Source organism: Salvelinus alpinus, chromosome 6 (assembly GCF_045679555.1).
Source record: "Salvelinus alpinus chromosome 6, SLU_Salpinus.1, whole genome shotgun sequence".
In the NCBI taxonomy this organism is placed as follows: domain Eukaryota; kingdom Metazoa; phylum Chordata; class Actinopteri; order Salmoniformes; family Salmonidae; genus Salvelinus; species Salvelinus alpinus.
In genome coordinates, this window is record NC_092091.1 from 1,149,710 (window position 1) to 1,172,395 (window position 22,686).

Here is a 22,686-nt window from a genome sequence, read left to right on the forward strand (position 1 = left end):
AGATGGGTTAACAAACAGTAAATAGTGGAGATGGGTCAACAAACAGCAAATAGTGGAGATTGGTCAACAAACAGCAAATAGTAGAGATGGGTCAACAACCAGTATATAGTGGAGATGGGTCAACAAACAGCAAATAGTGGAGATGGGTCAACAAACAGCAAATAGTGGAGATGGGTCAACAACCAGTATATAGTGGAGATGGGTCAACAAACAGCAAATAGTGGAGATGGGTCAACAAACAGTAAATAGTAGAGATGGGTCAACAAACAGTAAATAGTAGAGATGGGTCAACAAACAGCAAATAGTGGAGATGGGTCAACAAACAGCAAATAGTAGAGATGGGTCAACAAACAGTAAATAGTAGAGATGGGTCAACAAACAGTAAATAGTAGAGATGGGGTCAACAAACAGTAAATAGTAGAGATGGGTCAACAAACAGCAAATAGTGGAGATGGGTCAACAAACAGTAAATAGTAGAGATGGGGTCAACAAACAGTAAATAGTAGAGATGGGTCAACAAACAGCAAATAGTAGAGATGGGTCAACAAACAGCAAATAGTAGAGATGGGTCAACAAACAGCAAATAGTAGAGATGGGTCAACAAACAGCAAATAGTAGAGATGGGTCAACAACCAGCAAATAGTAGAGATGGGTCAACAAACAGCAAATAGTAGAGATGGGTCAACAACCAGCAAATAGTAGAGATGGGTCAACAAACAGTAAATAGTGGAGATGGGTTAACAAACAGTAAATAGTGGAGATGGGTCAACAAACAGCAAATAGTGGAGATTGGTCAACAAACAGCAAATAGTAGAGATGGGTCAACAACCAGTATATAGTGGAGATGGGTCAACAAACAGCAAATAGTGGAGATGGGTCAACAAACAGCAAATAGTGGAGATGGGTCAACAACCAGTATATAGTGGAGATGGGTCAACAAACAGCAAATAGTGGAGATGGGTCAACAAACAGCAAATAGTAGAGATGGGTCAACAAACAGCAAATAGTAGAGATGGGGTCAACAAACAGTAAATAGTAGAGATGGGTCAACAAACAGCAAATAGTGGAGATGGGTCAACAAACAGTAAATAGTAGAGATGGGGTCAACAAACAGTAAATAGTAGAGATGGGTCAACAAACAGCAAATAGTAGAGATGGGTCAACAAACAGCAAATAGTAGAGATGGGTCAACAAACAGCAAATAGTAGAGATGGGTCAACAAACAGCAAATAGTAGAGATGGGTCAACAACCAGCAAATAGTAGAGATGGGTCAACAACCAGCAAATAGTAGAGATGGGTCAACAAACAGTAAATAGTGGAGATGGGTTAACAAACAGTAAATAGTGGAGATGGGTCAACAAACAGCAAATAGTAGAGATGGGTCAACAAACAGCAAATAGTGGAGATGGGTCAACAAACAGTAAATAGTAGAGATGGGTCAACAAACAGCAAATAGTGGAGATGGGTCAACAAACAGTAAATAGTAGAGATGGGTCTACAAACAGCAAATAGTGGAGATGGGTCAACAAACAGCAAATAGTGGAGATGGGTCAACAAACAGTAAATAGTAGAGATGGGTCAACAAACAGCAAATAGTAGAGATGGGTCAACAAACAGCAAATAGTGGAGATGGGTCAACAAACAGTAAATAGTAGAGATGGGTCAACAAACAGCAAATAGTGGAGATGGGTCAACAAACAGTAAATAGTAGAGATGGGTCTACAAACAGCAAATAGTGGAGATGGGTCAACAAACAGCAAATAGTGGAGATGGGTCAACAAACAGTAAATAGTAGAGATGGGTCAACAAACAGCAAATAGTAGAGATGGGTCAACAAACAGCAAATAGTAGAGATGGGTCAACAAACAGCAAATAGTGGAGATGGGTCAACAAACAGTAAATAGTAGAGATGGGTCAACAAACAGCAAATAGTGGAGATGGGTCAACAAACAGTAAATAGTAGAGATGGGTCAACAAACAGCAAATAGTAGAGATGGGTCAACAAACAGAAAATAGTAGAGATGGGTCAACAAACAGCAAATAGTGGAGATGGGTCAACAAACAGCAAATAGTAGAGATGGGTCAACAAACAGCAAATAGTGGAGATGGGTCAACAAACAGTAAATAGTAGAGATGGGTCAACAAACAGCAAATAGTGGAGATGGGTCAACAAACAGTAAATAGTAGAGATGGGTCAACAAACAGCAAATAGTGGAGATGGGTCAACAAACAGTAAATAGTAGAGATGGGTCAACAAACAGCAAATAGTGGAGATGGGTCATCAAACAGTAAATAGTAGAGATGGGTCAACAAACAGCAAATAGTGGAGATGGGTCAACAAACAGTAAATAGTAGAGATGGGTCAACAAACAGCAAATAGTAGAGATGGGTCAACAAACAGCAAATAGTAGAGATGGGTCAACAAACAGTAAATAGTAGAGATGGGTCAACAAACAGCAAATAGTGGAGATGGGTCAACAAACAGCAAATAGTAGAGATGGGTCAACAAACAGCAAATAGTAGAGATGGGTCAACAAACAGTAAATAGTAGAGATGGGTCAACAAACAGCAAATAGTGGAGATGGGTCAACAAACAGCAAATAGTAGAGATGGGTCAACAAACAGCAAATAGTAGAGATGGGTCAACAAACAGTAAATAGTAGAGATGGGGTCAACAAACAGTAAATAGTAGAGATGGGTCAACAAACAGCAAATAGTGGAGATGGGTCAACAAACAGTAAATAGTAGAGATGGGGTCAACAAACAGTAAATAGTAGAGATGGGTCAACAAACAGCAAATAGTAGAGATGGGTCAACAAACAGCAAATAGTAGAGATGGGTCAACAAACAGCAAATAGTAGAGATGGGTCAACAAACAGCAAATAGTAGAGATGGGTCAACAACCAGCAAATAGTAGAGATGGGTCAACAACCAGCAAATAGTAGAGATGGGTCAACAAACAGTAAATAGTGGAGATGGGTTAACAAACAGTAAATAGTGGAGATGGGTCAACAAACAGCAAATAGTGGAGATTGGTCAACAAACAGCAAATAGTAGAGATGGGTCAACAACCAGTATATAGTGGAGATGGGTCAACAAACAGCAAATAGTGGAGATGGGTCAACAAACAGCAAATAGTGGAGATGGGTCAACAACCAGTATATAGTGGAGATGGGTCAACAAACAGCAAATAGTGGAGATGGGTCAACAAACAGTAAATAGTAGAGATGGGTCAACAAACAGTAAATAGTAGAGATGGGTCAACAAACAGCAAATAGTGGAGATGGGTCAACAAACAGCAAATAGTAGAGATGGGTCAACAAACAGTAAATAGTAGAGATGGGTCAACAAACAGTAAATAGTAGAGATGGGGTCAACAAACAGTAAATAGTAGAGATGGGTCAACAAACAGCAAATAGTGGAGATGGGTCAACAAACAGTAAATAGTAGAGATGGGGTCAACAAACAGTAAATAGTAGAGATGGGTCAACAAACAGCAAATAGTAGAGATGGGTCAACAAACAGCAAATAGTAGAGATGGGTCAACAAACAGCAAATAGTAGAGATGGGTCAACAAACAGCAAATAGTAGAGATGGGTCAACAACCAGCAAATAGTAGAGATGGGTCAACAAACAGCAAATAGTAGAGATGGGTCAACAACCAGCAAATAGTAGAGATGGGTCAACAAACAGTAAATAGTGGAGATGGGTTAACAAACAGTAAATAGTGGAGATGGGTCAACAAACAGCAAATAGTGGAGATTGGTCAACAAACAGCAAATAGTAGAGATGGGTCAACAACCAGTATATAGTGGAGATGGGTCAACAAACAGCAAATAGTGGAGATGGGTCAACAAACAGCAAATAGTGGAGATGGGTCAACAACCAGTATATAGTGGAGATGGGTCAACAAACAGCAAATAGTGGAGATGGGTCAACAAACAGCAAATAGTAGAGATGGGTCAACAAACAGCAAATAGTAGAGATGGGTCAACAAACAGTAAATAGTAGAGATGGGGTCAACAAACAGTAAATAGTAGAGATGGGTCAACAAACAGCAAATAGTGGAGATGGGTCAACAAACAGTAAATAGTAGAGATGGGGTCAACAAACAGTAAATAGTAGAGATGGGTCAACAAACAGCAAATAGTAGAGATGGGTCAACAAACAGCAAATAGTAGAGATGGGTCAACAAACAGCAAATAGTAGAGATGGGTCAACAAACAGCAAATAGTAGAGATGGGTCAACAACCAGCAAATAGTAGAGATGGGTCAACAACCAGCAAATAGTAGAGATGGGTCAACAAACAGTAAATAGTGGAGATGGGTTAACAAACAGTAAATAGTGGAGATGGGTCAACAAACAGCAAATAGTGGAGATTGGTCAACAAACAGCAAATAGTAGAGATGGGTCAACAACCAGTATATAGTGGAGATGGGTCAACAAACAGCAAATAGTGGAGATGGGTCAACAAACAGCAAATAGTGGAGATGGGTCAACAACCAGTATATAGTGGAGATGGGTCAACAAACAGCAAATAGTGGAGATGGGTCAACAAACAGTAAATAGTAGAGATGGGTCAACAAACAGCAAATAGTAGAGATGGGTCAACAAACAGCAAATAGTAGAGATGGGTCAACAAACAGTAAATAGTAGAGATGGGTCAACAAACAGCAAATAGTAGAGATGGGTCAACAAACAGCAAATAGTAGAGATGGGTCAACAAACAGTAAATAGTAGAGATGGGTCAACAAACAGCAAATAGTGGAGATGGGTCAACAAACAGCAAATAGTAGAGATGGGTCAACAAACAGCAAATAGTAGAGATGGGTCAACAAACAGTAAATAGTAGAGATGGGGTCAACAAACAGTAAATAGTAGAGATGGGTCAACAAACAGCAAATAGTGGAGATGGGTCAACAAACAGTAAATAGTAGAGATGGGGTCAACAAACAGTAAATAGTAGAGATGGGTCAACAAACAGCAAATAGTAGAGATGGATCAACAAACAGCAAATAGTAGAGATGGGTCAACAAACAGCAAATAGTAGAGATGGGTCAACAAACAGCAAATAGTAGAGATGGGTCAACAACCAGCAAATAGTAGAGATGGGTCAACAAACAGCAAATAGTAGAGATGGGTCAACAACCAGCAAATAGTAGAGATGGGTCAACAAACAGTAAATAGTGGAGATGGGTTAACAAACAGTAAATAGTGGAGATGGGTCAACAAACAGCAAATAGTGGAGATTGGTCAACAAACAGCAAATAGTAGAGATGGGTCAACAACCAGTATATAGTGGAGATGGGTCAACAAACAGCAAATAGTGGAGATGGGTCAACAAACAGCAAATAGTGGAGATGGGTCAACAACCAGTATATAGTGGAGATGGGTCAACAAACAGCAAATAGTGGAGATGGGTCAACAAACAGCAAATAGTGGAGATGGGTCAACAAACAGCAAATAGTAGAGATGGGTCAACAAACAGCAAATAGTAGAGATGGGTCAACAAACAGCAAATAGTGGAGATTGGTCAACAAACAGTAAATAGTGGAGATGGGTCAACAAACAGCAAATAGCAAATAGTAGAGATGGGTCAACAAACAACAAATAGCAAATAGTAGAGATGGGTCAACAAACAGCAAATAGCAAATAGTAGAGATTGGTCAACAAACAGCAAATAGTGGAGATGGGTCAACAAACAGCATATAGTAGAGATGGGTCAACAAACAGCAAATAGTGGAGATGGGTCAACAAACAGTAAATAGTGGAGATGGGTCAACAAACAGCAAATAGTAGAGATGGGTCAACAAACAGCAAATAGTGGAGATGGGTCAACAAACAGCAAATAGTGGAGATGGGTCAACAAACAGCAAATAGTAGAGATGGGTCAACAAACAGCAAATAGTGGAGATGGGTCAACAAACAGCAAATAGTGGAGATGGGTCAACAACCAGTAAATAGTGGAGATGGGTCAACAAACAGCAAATAGTAGAGATGGGTCAACAAACAGCAAATAGTGGAGATGGGTCAACAAACAGCAAATAGTAGAGATGAGTCAACAAACAGTATATAGTAGAGATGGGTCAACAAACAGCAAATAGTAGAGATGGGTCAACAAACAGCAAATAGTAGAGATGGTTCAACAAACAGTAAATAGTAGAGATGGGTCAACAAACAGTAAATAGTGGAGATGGGTTAACACACAGCATATAGTGGAGATGGGTCAACAAACAGCAAATAGTAGAGATGGGTCTACAAACAGCAAATAGTGGAGATGGGTCAACAAACAGCAAATAGTAGAGATGGGTCAACAAACAGCAAATAGTAGAGATGGGTCAACAAACTGCAAATAGTAGAGATGGGTCAACAAACAGCAAATAGTGGAGATGGGTCAACAAACAGCAAATAGTAGAGATGGTACAACAAACAGCAAATAGTAGAGATGGGTTAACAAACAGCAAATAGTAGAGATGGGCCAACAAACAGTAAATAGTAGAGATGGGTCAACAAACAGCAAATAGTAGAGATGGGCCAACAAATAGTAAATAGTAGAGATGGGTCAACAAACAGCAAATAGTAGAGATGGGTCAACAAACAGCAAATAGTAGAGATGGGTCAACAAACAGCAAATAGTAGAGATGGGTCAACAAACAGCAAATAGTAGAGATGGTACAACAAACAGCAAATAGTAGAGATGGGTTAACAAACAGCAAATAGTAGAGATGGGCCAACAAACAGTAAATAGTAGAGATGGGTCAACAAACAGCAAATAGTAGAGATGGGCCAACAAACAGTAAATAGTAGAGATGGGTCAACAAACAGCAAATAGTAGAGATGGGTCAACAAACAGCAAATAGTAGAGATGGGTCAACAAACAGCAAATAGTAGAGATGGGTCAACAAACAGCAAATAGTAGAGATGGGTCAACAAACAGTAAATAGTAGAGATGGGTCAACAAACAGCAAATAGTGGAGATGGGTCAACAAACAGCAAATAGTAGAGATGGTTCAACAAACAGTAAATAGTAGAGATGGGTCAACAAACAGTAAATACTAGAGATGGGTCAACAAACAGCAACTAGTGGAGATGGGTCAACAACCAGCAAATAGTAGAGATGGTTCAACAAACAGTAAATAGTAGAGATGGGTCAACAAACAGTAAATAGTAGAGATGGGTCAACAAACAGCAAATAGTGGAGATGGGTCAACAAACAGCAAATAGCAAATAGTAGAGATGGGTCAACAAACAACAAATAGCAAATAGTAGAGATGGGTCAACAAACAGCAAATAGTAGAGATGGGTCAACAAACTGCAAATAGTAGAGATGGGTCAACAAACAGCAAATAGTGGAGATGGGTCAACAAACAGCAAATAGTAGAGATGGTACAACAAACAGCAAATAGTAGAGATGGGTTAACAAACAGTAAATAGTAGAGATGGGTCAACAAACAGCAAATAGTAGAGATGGGTCAACAAACAGCAAATAGTAGAGATGGGTCAACAAACAGCAAATAGTAGAGATGGGTCAACAAACAGCAAATAGTAGAGATGGGTCAACAAACAGTAAATAGTAGAGATGGGTCAACAAACAGCAAATAGTGGAGATGGGTCAACAAACAGCAAATAGTAGAGATGGTTCAACAAACAGTAAATAGTAGAGATGGGTCAACAAACAGTAAATACTAGAGATGGGTCAACAAACAGCAACTAGTGGAGATGGGTCAACAACCAGCAAATAGTAGAGATGGTTCAACAAACAGTAAATAGTAGAGATGGGTCAACAAACAGTAAATAGTAGAGATGGGTCAACAAACAGCAAATAGTGGAGATGGGTCAACAAACAGCAAATAGCAAATAGTAGAGATGGGTCAACAAACAACAAATAGCAAATAGTAGAGATGGGTCAACAAACAGCAAATAGCAAATAGTAGAGATTGGTCAACAAACAGCAAATAGTGGAGATGGGTCAACAAACAGCATATAGTAGAGATCGGTCAACAAACAGCAAATAGTGGAGATGGGTCAACAAACAGCAAATAGTGGAGATGGGTCAACAAACAGCAAATAGTAGAGATGGGTCAACAACCAGTAAATAGTGGAGATGGGTCAACAAACAGCAAATAGTGGAGATGGGTCAACAAACAGCAAATAGTGGAGATGGGTCAACAAACAGCAAATAGTAGAGATGGGTCAACAAACAGCAAATAGTGGAGATGGGTCAACAAACAGCAAATAGTGGAGATGGGTCAACAACCAGTAAATAGTGGAGATGGGTCAACAAACAGCAAATAGTAGAGATGGGTCAACAAACAGCAAATAGTGGAGATGGGTCAACAAACAGCAAATAGTAGAGATGAGTCAACAAACAGTATATAGTAGAGATGGGTCAACAAACAGCAAATAGTAGAGATGGGTCAACAAACAGCAAATAGTAGAGATGGGTCAACAAACAGCAAATAGTAGAGATGGTTCAACAAACAGTAAATAGTAGAGATGGGTCAACAAACAGTAAATAGTGGAGATGGGTTAACACACAGCATATAGTGGAGATGGGTCAACAAACAGCAAATAGTAGAGATGGGTCTACAAACAGCAAATAGTGGAGATGGGTCAACAAACAGCAAATAGTAGAGATGGGTCAACAAACAGCAAATAGTAGAGATGGGTCAACAAACTGCAAATAGTAGAGATGGGTCAACAAACAGCAAATAGTGGAGATGGGTCAACAAACAGCAAATAGTAGAGATGGTACAACAAACAGCAAATAGTAGAGATGGGTTAACAAACAGCAAATAGTAGAGATGGGCCAACAAACAGTAAATAGTAGAGATGGGTCAACAAACAGCAAATAGTAGAGATGGGCCAACAAATAGTAAATAGTAGAGATGGGTCAACAAACAGCAAATAGTAGAGATGGGTCAACAAACAGCAAATAGTAGAGATGGGTCAACAAACAGCAAATAGTAGAGATGGGTCAACAAACAGCAAATAGTAGAGATGGTACAACAAACAGCAAATAGTAGAGATGGGTTAACAAACAGCAAATAGTAGAGATGGGCCAACAAACAGTAAATAGTAGAGATGGGTCAACAAACAGCAAATAGTAGAGATGGGCCAACAAACAGTAAATAGTAGAGATGGGTCAACAAACAGCAAATAGTAGAGATGGGTCAACAAACAGCAAATAGTAGAGATGGGTCAACAAACAGCAAATAGTAGAGATGGGTCAACAAACAGCAAATAGTAGAGATGGGTCAACAAACAGTAAATAGTAGAGATGGGTCAACAAACAGCAAATAGTGGAGATGGGTCAACAAACAGCAAATAGTAGAGATGGTTCAACAAACAGTAAATAGTAGAGATGGGTCAACAAACAGTAAATACTAGAGATGGGTCAACAAACAGCAACTAGTGGAGATGGGTCAACAACCAGCAAATAGTAGAGATGGTTCAACAAACAGTAAATAGTAGAGATGGGTCAACAAACAGTAAATAGTAGAGATGGGTCAACAAACAGCAAATAGTGGAGATGGGTCAACAAACAGCAAATAGCAAATAGTAGAGATGGGTCAACAAACAACAAATAGCAAATAGTAGAGATGGGTCAACAAACAGCAAATAGTAGAGATGGGTCAACAAACTGCAAATAGTAGAGATGGGTCAACAAACAGCAAATAGTGGAGATGGGTCAACAAACAGCAAATAGTAGAGATGGTACAACAAACAGCAAATAGTAGAGATGGGTTAACAAACAGCAAATAGTAGAGATGGGCCAACAAACAGTAAATAGTAGAGATGGGTCAACAAACAGCAAATAGTAGAGATGGGCCAACAAATAGTAAATAGTAGAGATGGGTCAACAAACAGCAAATAGTAGAGATGGGTCAACAAACAGCAAATAGTAGAGATGGGTCAACAAACAGCAAATAGTAGAGATGGGTCAACAAACAGCAAATAGTAGAGATGGTACAACAAACAGCAAATAGTAGAGATGGGTTAACAAACAGCAAATAGTAGAGATGGGCCAACAAACAGTAAATAGTAGAGATGGGTCAACAAACAGCAAATAGTAGAGATGGGCCAACAAACAGTAAATAGTAGAGATGGGTCAACAAACAGCAAATAGTAGAGATGGGTCAACAAACAGCAAATAGTAGAGATGGGTCAACAAACAGCAAATAGTAGAGATGGGTCAACAAACAGCAAATAGTAGAGATGGGTCAACAAACAGTAAATAGTAGAGATGGGTCAACAAACAGCAAATAGTGGAGATGGGTCAACAAACAGCAAATAGTAGAGATGGTTCAACAAACAGTAAATAGTAGAGATGGGTCAACAAACAGTAAATACTAGAGATGGGTCAACAAACAGCAACTAGTGGAGATGGGTCAACAACCAGCAAATAGTAGAGATGGTTCAACAAACAGTAAATAGTAGAGATGGGTCAACAAACAGTAAATAGTAGAGATGGGTCAACAAACAGCAAATAGTGGAGATGGGTCAACAAACAGCAAATAGCAAATAGTAGAGATGGGTCAACAAACAACAAATAGCAAATAGTAGAGATGGGTCAACAAACAGCAAATAGCAAATAGTAGAGATTGGTCAACAAACAGCAAATAGTGGAGATGGGTCAACAAACAGCATATAGTAGAGATCGGTCAACAAACAGCAAATAGTGGAGATGGGTCAACAAACAGTAAATAGTGGAGATGGGTCAACAAACAGCAAATAGTAGAGATGGGTCAACAACCAGTAAATAGTGGAGATGGGTCAACAAACAGCAAATAGTGGAGATGGGTCAACAAACAGCAAATAGTGGAGATGGGTCAACAAACAGCAAATAGTAGAGATGGGTCAACAAACAGCAAATAGTGGAGATGGGTCAACAAACAGCAAATAGTGGAGATGGGTCAACAACCAGTAAATAGTGGAAATGGGTCAACAAACAGCAAATAGTAGAGATGGGTCAACAAACAGCAAATAGTGGAGATGGGTCAACAAACAGCAAATAGTAGAGATGAGTCAACAAACAGTATATAGTAGAGATGGGTCAACAAACAGCAAATAGTAGAGATGGGTCAACAAACAGTAAATAGTAGAGATGGGTCAACAAACAGTAAATAGTGGAGATGGGTTAACACACAGCATATGGTGGAGATGGGTCAACAAACAGCAAATAGTAGAGATGGGTCAACAAACAGCAAATATTGGAGATGGGTCAACAAACAGCAAATAGTAGAGATGGGTCAACAAACAGCAAATAGTAGAGATGGGTCAACAAACAGTAAATAGTGGAGATGGGTCAACAAACAGCAAATAGTGGAGATGGGTCAACAAACAGCAAATAGTGGAGATGGGTCAACAAACAGCAAACAGTGGAGAGGGGTCAACAAACAGCAAATAGTAGCGATGGGTCAACAAACAGCAAATAGTAGAGATGGGTCAACAAACAGACAATAGTAGAGATGGGGTCAACAAACAGTAAATAGTAGAGATGGGTCAACAAACAGCAAATAGTAGAGATGGGTCAACAAACAGCAAATAGTAGAGATGGGTCAACAAACAGTAAATAATAGTGATGGGTCAACAAACAGTAAATATTGGAGATGGGTCAACAACCAGTAAATAGTAGAGATGGGTCAACAAACAGTAAATAGTGGAGATGGGTCAACAGACAGCAAATAGTAGAGATGGGTCAACAAACAGCAAATAGTAGAGATGGGTCAACAAACAGCAAATAGTAGAGATGGGTCAACAAACAGTAAAAAGTGGAGATGGGTCAACAGACAGCAAATAGTAGAGATGGGTCAACAAACAGCAAATAGTAGAGATGGGTCAACAAACAGCAAATAGTAGAGATGGGTCAACAAACAGTAAATAATAGAGTTGGGTCAACAAACAGTAAATAGTAGAGATGGGTCAACAAACATCAAATAGTGGAGATGGGTCAACAAACAGCAAATAGTAGAGATGAGTCAACAAACAGTATATAGTAGAGATGGGTCAACAAACAGCAAATAGTAGAGATGGGTCAACAAACAGCAAATAGTAGAGATGGGTCAACAAACAGTAAATAGTAGAGATGGGTCAACAAACAGTAAATAGTGGAGATGGGTTAACACACAGCATATGGTGGAGATGGGTCAACAAACAGCAAATAGTAGAGATGGGTCAACAAACAGCAAATATTGGAGATGGGTCAACAAACAGCAAATAGTAGAGATGGGTCAACAAACAGCAAATAGTAGAGATGGGTCAACAAACAGCAAATAGTAGAGATGGGGTCAACAAACAGTAAAGAGTAGAGATGGGTCAACAAACAGCAAATAGTAGAGATGGGTCAACAAACAGCAAATAGTAGAGATGCGTCAACAAACAGTAAATAGTGGAGATGGGTTAACAAACAGTAAATAGTGGAGATGGGTCAACAACCAGTAAATAGTAGAGATGGGTCAACAAACAGCAAATAGTGGAGATGGGTCAACAACCAGTAAATAGTAGAGATGGGTCAACAAACAGCAAATAGTAGAGATGGGTCAACAACCAGTAAATAGTGGAGATGGGTCAACAACCAGTAAATAATAGAGATGGGTCAACAAACAGTAAATAGTGGAGATGGGTCAACAAACAGCAAATAGTAGAGATGGGTCAACAAACAGTAAATAGTAGAGATGGGTCAATAAACAGTAAATAATAGAGATGGGTCATCAAACAGCAAATAGTGGAGATGGGTCAACAAACAGCTAAAAGTGGAGATGGGTCAACAAACAGCAAATAGTAGAGATGGGTCAACAAACAGCAAATAGTAGAGATGGGTCAACAAACAGTAAATAATAGAGATGGGTCAACAAACAGTAAATAGTAGAGATGGGTCAACAAACAGTAAATAGTAGAGATGGGTCAACAAACAGTAAATAGTAGAGATGGGGTCAACAAACAGTAAATAATAGAGATGGGTCAACAAACAGCAAATGGTAGAGATGGGTCAACAAACAGCAAATAGTAGAGATGGGCCAACAAACAGTAAATAGTAGAGATGGGTCAACAAACAGCAAATAGTAGAGATGGGCCAACAAACAGTAAATAGTAGAGATGGGTCAACAAACAGCAAATAGTAGAGATGGGTCAACAAACAGCAAATAGTAGAGATGGGTCAACAAACAGCAAATAGTAGAGATGGGTCAACAAACAGCAAATAGTAGAGATGGGTCAACAAACAGTAAATAGTAGAGATGGGTCAACAAACAGCAAATAGTGGAGATGGGTCAACAAACAGCAAATAGTAGAGATGGTTCAACAAACAGTAAATAGTAGAGATGGGTCAACAAACAGTAAATACTAGAGATGGGTCAACAAACAGCAACTAGTGGAGATGGGTCAACAACCAGCAAATAGTAGAGATGGTTCAACAAACAGTAAATAGTAGAGATGGGTCAACAAACAGTAAATAGTAGAGATGGGTCAACAAACAGCAAATAGTGGAGATGGGTCAACAAACAGCAAATAGCAAATAGTAGAGATGGGTCAACAAACAACAAATAGCAAATAGTAGAGATGGGTCAACAAACAGCAAATAGCAAATAGTAGAGATTGGTCAACAAACAGCAAATAGTGGAGATGGGTCAACAAACAGCATATAGTAGAGATCGGTCAACAAACAGCAAATAGTGGAGATGGGTCAACAAACAGTAAATAGTAGAGATGGGTCAACAAACAGCAAATAGTAGAGATGGGTCAACAACCAGTAAATAGTGGAGATGGGTCAACAAACAGCAAATAGTGGAGATGGGTCAACAAACAGCAAATAGTGGAGATGGGTCAACAAACAGCAAATAGTAGAGATGGGTCAACAAACAGCAAATAGTGGAGATGGGTCAACAAACAGCAAATAGTGGAGATGGGTCAACAACCAGTAAATAGTGGAAATGGGTCAACAAACAGCAAATAGTAGAGATGGGTCAACAAACAGCAAATAGTGGAGATGGGTCAACAAACAGCAAATAGTAGAGATGAGTCAACAAACAGTATATAGTAGAGATGGGTCAACAAACAGCAAATAGTAGAGATGGGTCAACAAACAGTAAATAGTAGAGATGGGTCAACAAACAGTAAATAGTGGAGATGGGTTAACACACAGCATATGGTGGAGATGGGTCAACAAACAGCAAATAGTAGAGATGGGTCAACAAACAGCAAATATTGGAGATGGGTCAACAAACAGCAAATAGTAGAGATGGGTCAACAAACAGCAAATAGTAGAGATGGGTCAACAAACAGTAAATAGTGGAGATGGGTCAACAAACAGCAAATAGTGGAGATGGGTCAACAAACAGCAAATAGTGGAGATGGGTCAACAAACAGCAAACAGTGGAGAGGGGTCAACAAACAGCAAATAGTAGCGATGGGTCAACAAACAGCAAATAGTAGAGATGGGTCAACAAACAGACAATAGTAGAGATGGGGTCAACAAACAGTAAATAGTAGAGATGGGTCAACAAACAGCAAATAGTAGAGATGGGTCAACAAACAGCAAATAGTAGAGATGGGTCAACAAACAGTAAATAATAGTGATGGGTCAACAAACAGTAAATATTGGAGATGGGTCAACAACCAGTAAATAGTAGAGATGGGTCAACAAACAGTAAATAATAGAGATGGGTCAACAAACAGTAAATAGTGGAGATGGGTCAACAGACAGCAAATAGTAGAGATGGGTCAACAAACAGCAAATAGTAGAGATGGGTCAACAAACAGCAAATAGTAGAGATGGGTCAACAAACAGTAAAAAGTGGAGATGGGTCAACAGACAGCAAATAGTAGAGATGGGTCAACAAACAGCAAATAGTAGAGATGGGTCAACAAACAGTAAATAATAGAGATGGGTCAACAAACAGTAAATAGTAGAGATGGGTCAACAAACAGCAAATAGTAGAGATGGGTCAACAAACAGCAAATAGTAGAGATGGTTCAACAAACAGTAAATAGTAGAGATGGGTCAACAAACAGTAAATACTAGAGATGGGTCAACAAACAGCAAATAGTAGAGATGGGTCAACAAACAGCAAATAGTGGAGATGGGTCAACAACCAGTAAATAGTGGAGATGGGTCAACAAACAGTAAATACTAGAGATGGGTCAACAAACAGCAAATAGTAGAGATGGGTCAACAAACAGCAAAGAGTAGAGATGAGTCAACAAACAGTATATAGTAGAGATGGGTCAACAAACAGCAAATAGTAGAGATGGGTCAACAAACAGCAAATAGTAGAGATGGGTCAACAAACAGCAAATAGTGGAGATGGGTCAACAACCAGTAAATAGTGGAGATGGGTCAACAAACAGTAAATACTAGAGATGGGTCAACAAACAGCAAATAGTAGAGATGGGTCAACAAACAGCAAAGAGTAGAGATGAGTCAACAAACAGTATATAGTAGAGATGGGTCAACAAACAGCAAATAGTAGAGATGGGTCAACAAACAGCAAATAGTAGAGATGGGTCAACAAACAGTAAATAGTAGAGATGGGTCAACAAACAGTAAATAGTGGAGATGGGTTAACACACAGCATATGGTGGAGATGGGTCAACAAACAGCAAATAGTAGAGATGGGTCAACAAACAGCAAATATTGGAGATGGGTCAACAAACAGCAAATAGTAGAGATGGGTCAACAAACAGCAAATAGTAGAGATGGGTCAACAAACAGTAAATAGTGGAGATGGGTCAACAAACAGCAAATAGTGGAGATGGGTCAACAAACAGCAAATAGTGGAGATGGGTCAACAAACAGCAAACAGTGGAGAGGGGTCAACAAACAGCAAATAGTAGAGATGGGTCAACAAACAGCAAATAGTAGAGATGGGTCAACAAACAGCAAATAGTAGAGATGGGGTCAACAAACAGTAAATAGTAGAGATGGGTCAACAAACAGCAAATAGTAGAGATGGGTCAACAAACAGCAAATAGTAGAGATGGGTCAACAAACAGTAAATAATAGAGATGGGTCAACAAACAGTAAATAGTGGAGATGGGTCAACAAACAGCAAATAGTAGAGATGGGTCAACAAACAGTAAATAGTAGAGATGGGTCAATAAACAGTAAATAATAGAGATGGGTCATCAAACAGCAAATAGTGGAGATGGGTCAACAAACAGCTAAAAGTGGAGATGGGTCAACAAACAGCAAATAGTAGAGATGGGTCAACAAACAGCAAATAGTAGAGATGGGTCAACAAACAGTAAATAATAGAGATGGGTCAACAAACAGTAAATAGTAGAGATGGGTCAACAAACATCAAATAGTGGAGATGGGTCAACAAACAGCAAATAGTAGAGATGAGTCAACAAACAGTATATAGTAGAGAGGGGTCAACAAACAGCAAATAGTAGAGATGGGTCAACAAACAGCAAATAGTAGAGATGGGTCAACAAACAGTAAATAGTAGAGATGGGTCAACAAACAGTAAATAGTGGAGATGGGTTAACACACAGCATATGGTGGAGATGGGTCAACAAACAGCAAATAGTAGAGATGGGTCAACAAACAGCAAATATTGGAGATGGTTCAACAAACAGCAAATAGTAGAGATGGGTCAACAAACAGCAAATAGTAGAGATGGGTCAACAAACAGCAAATAGTAGAGATGGGGTCAACAAACAGTAAATAGTAGAGATGGGTCAACAAACAGCAAATAGTAGAGATGGGTCAACAAACAGCAAATAGTAGAGATGGGTCAACAAACAGTAAATAGTGGAGATGGGTTAACAAACAGTAAATAGTGGAGATGGGTCAACAACCAGTAAATAGTAGAGATGGGTCAACAAACAGCAAATAGTGGAGATGGGTCAACAACCAGTAAATAGTAGAGATGGGTCAACAAACAGCAAATAGTAGAGATGGGTCAACAAACAGTAAATAGTGGAGATGGGTCAACAACCAGTAAATAATAGAGATGGGTCAACAAACAGTAAATAGTGGAGATGGGTCAACAAACAGCAAATAGTAGAGATGGGTCAACAAACAGTAAATAGTAGAGATGGGTCAATAAACAGTAAATAATAGAGATGGGTCATCAAACAGCAAATAGTGGAGATGGGTCAACAAACAGCTAAAAGTGGAGATGGGTCAACAAACAGCAAATAGTAGAGATGGGTCAACAAACAGCAAATAGTAGAGATGGGTCAACAAACAGTAAATAATAGAGATGGGTCAACAAACAGTAAATAGTAGAGATGGGTCAACAAACAGTAAATAGTAGAGATGGGTCAACAAACAGTAAATAGTAGAGATGGGGTCAACAAACAGTAAATAATAGAGATGGGTCAACAAACAGCAAATGGTAGAGATGGGTCAACAAACAGCTCTAACTCTATCTACCAACAAGAAACCAGCCAGCACTAATTGTATCCACCAACAAGGAACCAGCCAGCTCTAATTTTATTTACCAACAAGAAACCAGCCAGCTCTAATTCTATCCACCAACAAGAAACCAGCCAGCTCTAACTCTATCTACCAACAAGAAACCAGCCAGCTCTAATTCTATCCACCAACAAGGAAACAGCCAGCTCTAACTTTATCCACCCAACAAGAAACCAGCCAGCTCTAACTCTATCTACCAACAAGAAACCAGCCAGCTCTAACCCTTTCCACCAACAAGAAACCAGCCAGCTCTAACTCTATCTACCAACAAGGAACCAGCCAGCTCTAACTCTATCTACCAACAAGAAACCAGCCGGCTCTAACCCTATCCACCAACAAGAAACCAGCCAGCTCTAACTATCTACCAACAAGAAACCAGCCAGCTCTAATTCTATCTACCAACAAGTAACCAGCCAGCTCTAACTCTATCTACCAACAAGGAACCAGCCAGCTCTAACTCTATCCACCCCACAAGAAACAAGCCAGCTCTAACTCTATCCACCAACAAGAAACCAGCCAGCTCTAACTCTATCTACCAACAAGGAAGCAGCCAGCTCTAATTCTATCCACCAACAAGAAACCAGCCAGCTCTAACTCTATCCACCCAACAGTTAACCTCCTCTATCTCTAACCACCCACCAGTAAACTTCCTCTATCTCTAACCACCCAACAAGAAACCGGCCAGCTCTATCTCTATCCACCAACAAGGAAACCAGCCTGGTTGATGGGTCAACAAACAGCAAATAGTAGAGATGGGTCTACAAACAGCAAATAGTGGAGATGGGTCAACAAACAGCAAATAGTGGAGATGGGTCAACAAACAGTAAATAGTAGAGATGGGTCAACAAACAGCAAATAGTAGAGATGGGTCAACAAACAGCAAATAGTAGAGATGGGTCAACAAACAGCAAATAGTGGAGATGGGTCAACAAACAGTAAATAGTAGAGATGGGTCAACAAACAGCAAATAGTAGAGATGGGTCAACAAACAGCAAATAGTAGAGATGGGTCAACAAACAGCAAATAGTAGAGATGGGTCAACAAACAGCAAATAGTGGAGATGGGTCAACAAACAGTAAATAGTAGAGATGGGTCAACAAACAGCAAATAGTGGAGATGGGTCAACAAACAGTAAATAGTAGTGATGGGTCAACAAACAGCAAATAGTGGAGATGGGTCAACAAACAGCAAATAGTAGAGATGAGTCAACAAACAGTATATAGTAGAGATGGGTCAACAAACAGCAAATAGTAGAGATGGGTCAACAAACAGCAAATAGTAGAGATGGGTCAACAAACAGTAAATAGTAGAGATGGGTCAACAAACAGTAAATAGTGGAGATGGGTTAACACACAGCATATGGTGGAGATGGGTCAACAAACAGCAAATAGTAGAGATGGGTCAACAAACAGCAAATATTGGAGATGGGTCAACAAACAGCAAATAGTAGAGATGGGTCAACAAACAGCAAATAGTAGAGATGGGTCAACAAACAGTAAATAGTGGAGATGGGTCAACAAACAGCAAATAGTGGAGATGGGTCAACAAACAGCAAATAGTGGAGATGGGTCAACAAACAGCAAACAGTGGAGAGGGGTCAACAAACAGCAAATAGTAGAGATGGGTCAACAAACAGCAAATAGTAGAGATGGGGTCAACAAACAGTAAATAGTAGAGATGGGTCAACAAACAGCAAATAGTAGAGATGGGTCAACAAACAGCAAATAGTAGAGATGAGTCAACAAACAGTATATAGTAGAGATGGGTCAACAAACAGCAAATAGTAGAGATGGGTCAACAAACAGCAAATAGTAGAGATGGGTCAACAAACAGTAAATAGTAGAGATGGGTCAACAAACAGTAAATAGTGGAGATGGGTTAACACACAGCATATGGTGGAGATGGGTCAACAAACAGCAAATAGTAGAGATGGGTCAACAAACAGCAAATATTGGAGATGGGTCAACAAACAGCAAATAGTAGAGATGGGTCAACAAACAGCAAATAGTAGAGATGGGTCAACAAACAGTAAATAGTGGAGATGGGTCAACAAACAGCAAATAGTGGAGATGGGTCAACAAACAGCAAATATTGGAGATGGGTCAACAAACAGCAAACAGTGGAGAGGGGTCAACAAACAGCAAATAGTAGAGATGGGTCAACAAACAGCAAATAGTAGAGATGGGTCAACAAACAGCAAATAGTAGAGATGGGGTCAACAAACAGTAAATAGTAGAGATGGGTCAACAAACAGCAAATAGTAGAGATGGGTCAACAAACAGCAAATAGTAGAGATGGGTCAACAAACAGTAAATAATAGAGATGGGTCAACAAACAGTAAATAGTGGAGATGGGTTAACAAACAGTAAATAGTGGAGATGGGTCAACAACCAGTAAATAGTAGAGATGGGTCAACAAACAGTAAATAGTGGAGATGGGTCAACAAACAGCAAATAGTAGAGATGGGTCAACAAACATTAAATAGTAGAGATGGGTCAATAAACAGTAAATAATAGAGATGGGTCAACAAACAGCAAATAGTGGAGATGGGTCAACAAACAGTAAAAAGTGGAGATGGGTCAACAAACAGCAAATAGTAGAGATGGGTCAACAAACAGCAAATAGTAGAGATGGGTCAACAAACAGTAAATAATAGAGATGGGTCAACAAACAGTAAATAGTAGAGATGGGTCAACAAACAGTAAATAGTAGAGATGGGTCAACAAACAGTAAATAGTAGAGATGGGGTCAACAAACAGTAAATAATAGAGATGGGTCAACAAACAGCAAATGGTAGAGATGGGTCAACAAACAGCTCTAACTCTATCTACCAACAAGAAACCAGCCAGCACTAATTGTATCCACCAACAAGGAACCAGCCAGCTCTAATTTTATTTACCAACAAGAAACCAGCCAGCTCTAATTCTATCCACCAACAAGAAACCAGCCAGCTCTAACTCTATCTACCAACAAGAAACCAGCCAGCTCTAATTCTATCCACCAACAAGGAAACAGCCAGCTCTAACTTTATCCACCCAACAAGAAACCAGCCAGCTCTAACTCTATCTACCAACAAGAAACCAGCCAGCTCTAACCCTTTCCACCAACAAGAAACCAGCCAGCTCTAACTCTATCTACCAACAAGGAACCAGCCAGCTCTAACTCTATCTACCAACAAGAAACCAGCCGGCTCTAACCCTATCCACCAACAAGAAACCAGCCAGCTCTAACTATCTACCAACAAGAAACCAGCCAGCTCTAATTCTATCTACCAACAAGTAACCAGCCAGCTCTAACTCTATCTACCAACAAGAAACCAGCCAGCTCTAACTCTATCCACCCAACAGTTAACCTCCTCTATCTCTAACCACCCACCAGTAAACTTCCTCTATCTCTAACCACCCAACAGTTAACCTCCTCTATCTCTAACCACCCACCAGTAAACTTCCTCTATCTCTAACCACCCAACAAGAAACCGGCCAGCTCTATCTCTATCTACCAACAAGAAACCAGCCAGCTCTAACCCTTTCCACCAACAAGAAACCAGCCAGCTCTAATTTTATTTACCAACAAAAAACCAGCCAGCTCTAATTCTATCCACCAACAAGAAACCAGCCAGCTCTAACTCTATCTACCAACAAGAAACCAGCCAGCTCTAATTCTATCCACCAACAAGGAACCAGCCAGCTCTAACTTTATCCACCCAACAAGAAACCAGCCAGCTCTAACTCTATCTACCAACAAGGAACCAGCCAGCTCTAACTCTATCTACCAACAAGAAACCAGCCGGCTCTAACCCTATCCACCAACAAGAAACCAGCCAGCTCTAACTCTATCTACCAACAAGAAACCAGCCAGCTCTAATTCTATCTACCAACAAGTAACCAGCCAGCTCTAACACTATCTACCAACAAGGAACCAGCCAGCTCTAACTCTATCTACCAACAAGAAACCAGCCAGCTCTAACCCTATCCACCCCACAAGAAACAAGCCAGCTCTAACTCTATCCACCAACAAGAAACCAGCCAGCTCTAACTCTATCTACCAACAAGGAAGCAGCCAGCTCTAATTCTATCCACCAACAAGAAACCAGCCAGCTCTAACTCTATCCACCCAACAGTAAACCTCCTCTATCTCTAACCACCCAACAAGAAACCAGCCAGCTCTAACCCTATCCACCAACAAGGAAACCAGCCTGGTTGATGGGTCAACAAACAGCAAATAGTAGAGATGGGTCTACAAACAGCAAATAGTGGAGATGGGTCAACAAACAGCAAATAGTGGAGATGGGTCAACAAACAGTAAATAGTAGAGATGGGTCAACAAACAGCAAATAGTAGAGATGGGTCAACAAACAGCAAATAGTAGAGATGGGTCAACAAACAGCAAATAGTGGAGATGGGTCAACAAACAGTAAATAGTAGAGATGGGTCAACAAACAGCAAATAGTGGAGATGGGTCAACAAACAGTAAATAGTAGAGATGGGTCAACAAACAGCAAATAGTAGAGATGGGTCAACAAACAGCAAATAGTAGAGATGGGTCAACAAACAGCAAATAGTAGAGATGGGTCAACAAACAGCAAATAGTGGAGATGGGTCAACAAACAGTAAATAGTAGAGATGGGTCAACAAACAGCAAATAGTGGAGATGGGTCAACAAACAGTAAATAGTAGAGATGGGTCAACAAACAGCAAATAGTAGAGATGGGTCAACAAACAGCAAATAGTGGAGATGGGTCAACAAACAGTAAATAGTAGAGATGGGTCAACAAACAGCAAATAGTGGAGATGGGTCAACAAACAGTAAATAGTAGAGATGGGTCTACAAACAGCAAATAGTGGAGATGGGTCAACAAACAGCAAATAGTGGAGATGGGTCAACAAACAGTAAATAGTAGAGATGGGTCAACAAACAGCAAATAGTAGAGATGGGTCAACAAACAGCAAATAGTAGAGATGGGTCAACAAACAGCAAATAGTGGAGATGGGTCAACAAACAGTAAATAGTAGAGATGGGTCAACAAACAGCAAATAGTGGAGATGGGTCAACAAACAGTAAATAGTAGAGATGGGTCAACAAACAGCAAATAGTAGAGATGGGTCAACAAACAGAAAATAGTAGAGATGGGTCAACAAACAGCAAATAGTGGAGATGGGTCAACAAACAGCAAATAGTAGAGATGGGTCAACAAACAGCAAATAGTGGAGATGGGTCAACAAACAGTAAATAGTAGAGATGGGTCAACAAACAGCAAAT